This window comes from Poecilia formosa, unplaced genomic scaffold (genome assembly GCF_000485575.1).
Source record: "Poecilia formosa unplaced genomic scaffold, Poecilia_formosa-5.1.2 Scaffold572, whole genome shotgun sequence".
Lineage (NCBI taxonomy): Eukaryota > Metazoa > Chordata > Actinopteri > Cyprinodontiformes > Poeciliidae > Poecilia > Poecilia formosa.
Window position 1 is genome coordinate 119,880 of NW_006800511.1, and position 3,403 is coordinate 123,282.

General features: G+C 41.2%; 1 long non-coding RNA gene across 1 annotated transcript; it reads left to right on the plus strand.

Annotated features, from left to right (window-relative positions):
• The first annotated feature begins 204 nt into the window (after window positions 1-204).
• LOC107834275 (uncharacterized) lies at window positions 205-2,173 on the plus strand. Its single transcript, XR_001660067.1, has 2 exons — window positions 205-1,077; window positions 1,577-2,173. It is a non-coding gene; the product is annotated as an uncharacterized LOC107834275 (long non-coding RNA).
• The last annotated feature ends 1,230 nt before the right edge of the window (window positions 2,174-3,403 follow it).

Consider the following 3,403-nt stretch of genomic DNA (forward strand, 5'->3'; position numbering starts at 1 on the left):
TTTTACAAGGTTGGAAGATTAACCTTCATATACTTTTTAAGAACATGAAGGTAAAGATACAATGTGGTTTGGCATTAAGGTGAAAGGCTGCGTCTAATTAACCATGAAGAAAAAGCCCCTCCATCATGTAGCCTAGCATAATAAACTGGTTAGCATCTAGACTTTGTATGTTTTTACTGCCCTGTGAAATAAAGACACTCAAAGTCAATGTTTGTAAACGATTAAGAAGAAATGAGTTCAGGCCACAGCATGCAGAACCAGAGGAAGTGTTGCAGTAAGCATGCCAGACCAATCGATGGCGCTGTAGCGCCACCACAGAACGACGCCATGTTTGTTATTCATGGGAATGAGACGAATATGAGGGAGAGATGGAGCTAAACTAGAGGACCATTGTTTAAACAAAGACGCTGCGCCAAAAGAAACATGAAACCAAAGTTGAACATTTATCCACTTTGTAACCAGGTTTGAAAAACGATTGTTCCTGGTCTGCAAGGCGCAGAATCCAACTGGTTACAAACAACTAGCCTAAAATTAGATCAGATTGGTTTTCATCTTTTATTCTTCATGTTCAGAGACATAGAACATGATTTTCATACAGTTTCATGTTTCTAATGAAGTTTTGTTCAGTTCAGTTGACCTAAAGCAGAACGACTTTAATATTTCTCCTGATTCGTTCAACAACATAAGCTGCAACTTTATTATTGAGACTCGGTGAAACTTTTCCTCCGACTCGCCTGATTGGACGGAACCAGAACAAAATGTACTTCTTCAACAAATTTACTGGATTTCTGTCTCTGTTCTTCTCCAGTCTCTGCAACAACTGAATATTTGATTTAATAATTATGTTTACTTTGCACCCATTGACTTAAACAAGCTGCTAATCTGATTAATCAAATGTCATTCAGAGGCCTGAAGGCCTGAAGAGCTCAGCTGCTTCACTGCAACAACCAAAAGGCTTTAGGACAGAAGTAAACGTCAGCCAGGTGAGGGTAAAGCTGACAGACACCGTCAGAAACCAGAACCGTGAAACCGGAGCAAAGCCACCTGGGAGGCGTAAATATGGAGGAGAGAAAACAGGTTGGTCTGATCAGCAGGATGAACATCAGCTGGAGGAACCAAAACCCAGAGACCAGCAGGAGAATTTATCAGATTCAAAACGAAACGCTACGAAGAAACTAGAAAACTGGAAAAGCAACACATGAGAAATAAAGATGAATTTTAACTTTTGGTAACAGACAGAAATATTCCAGAACAGAACCAGAAGCTTCAGGAATATTTAAAACTGAATAATTAGATATGGAAAGCAAAGAGGGACAAATCTAAACATAAAACCAAGTTAATGACAGATTTACTGAACCGTTTGGACTCCAAGCACCATTCAGCTTCTATGCACCATAAATCTGGAACAAACTTTCAGAAAACTACAAAACAGCCGAAACACAGTTCATTTAACTAAACAACACCTTTGATTCTGGTCTGACAATTAGTTTTCTTAAAAACTTTATTTAGTTTGGATATTTTAATGAATAATTCTGGTGGCTTCATTTCTGTCTTTGGTTCATCATGTCTTTCACAGGAGAGCTGAGGAGCGCTCTGCGGTTCCTCCGCCCTTCAGATGTGAAGGAACCATTTGGTGTCAAACATTTACAGCAGGAGGGAAACAAAAGCAGCTGCACGGTTTGTAATTCCTTCATCAACATCCTCATCTCAGTTTGTGCTGAAAATCAGCGAGCAGAGCGGCGCTCCATCGACGAGCCTTCAGCGCGGCAGCAGATTGATCGCCTCGCTGCAGACTCGAGTCGTGTCGGATCGATGGGGCAGATTTACAGGAGCAAACGTTCGTCAGGCTGTGATGGAGGAGGAACCGGAAAACTGCAGGAAATATGGCAGCTGGACTCATGGAAACACGGGGAGACGAGCGCTTCCACACAGGAAGTCACTGAGCTTCAATCGGCCAATCAGGAGGCCTGATGTAGGACCGAGGCCTGAAGGGCCTGACCTGACCTTTGACCTGGCTGATTGTGTATTGATTCTGAAGATGAATATTCAGAAAGTCTTCAAACTTTTTCCTTACGAAACATTTTCTTCATGTTTCATGTGGTTTTAACTCATTTTAATAAAAAAGCCTGAAGTTTTTATTACATCTGGAAAACTAAGTGTGGAAAAATGCAAACAGGATCATGTGACTTTATTAACGACTCCAGATCCAACTTCATGCGCAGATCACAGAAATAAACTAAAGACGCTGCAGGAAAAGAGTTTTAGTTCTATAAAAATAAAAACAAGATGCATCAGGAAAAAACAGCATCTAAATGAGTCGAAAACAGATTGGAGGAACAAAAACCTGGCGATGGTTTAACAGCCACAGCTGGAATGAATCCAGGACAGATTTCTCGTTAAAACAAGAAACTCTCAGGATAACGAGCTGCAAAACTCGTTAAAACAAGAAAGTTTCTCATCTATAATGACAATAACCAGGTTTTCACATCAGAGACTTGGCCAAGAACAGCAGCTCACAGAAAATAAACTAAGAAAACGGTAAAAACACGATGAGCAGAAATAACAAGGCGAGTTTCAGGAAACGGGTTTTTGTGTTTCCAGATCATCAGATTTTCTTGTTCCAGTTAAAACACGTCCATTAAAACAACATTACTCTGAAAAAAACAAGCAGAAACAGAATATTGATGTCCATATGAATCTGTGATTCTGAGCTCAGCGCTGAAGAACCGGCCCGTTTCCCTGCTGGTCGGTTCTGGTTTGGTTCCGTCTGCACTTGTTCTGGTTCTGGTTGAATGTTTTTAGTATTTTTAGTCCAAACATCTTATTACACTTAAAGAAGTCAAAACTCACTTGCAGGAATCTCTTCAGCAACATGCAGACGTTTGTTTTAATGACGTTTGTTTTAATGACGTTTGTTTTAATGATGTTTGTTTTAATCTCCGCTGGCAGATTAATTATTTCCAAATGTTTTGAGTGAAACGATTTGGAACAAGAACTTTATCGATATTAAGGGATTATTTCTTACACCAAACTGCTACATGCTGCAGCTGAGGCTTGTGTTGAGGTTTACCAAGATATTTGCATCAGAACAGGACAGAATTTAAGTGATGGAGGATGAAGAGGAGGAAGAGGAGGAAGAGGAAGAGGAGGAAGAGGAGGAAGAGGGGGAGGAGGAAGAGGAGCAACGCTTCGCCTCAGATTCAGATCAATTTATTCACCCAGAAAACATCCGATTATGAATAAATAGTTAAACTAATCAGAACAGAATTTACTGCTATTCTGTTCCATGTGGTTGAGGGAATCGCAGCAGAGCAGCTGCTGTGGCTGGATGGGGCTGGATCCCGGGTCCAGGCTCCTCCCGGGTCCAGGTTCCTCCCGGGTCCAGGTTCCTCCCGGGTCCAGG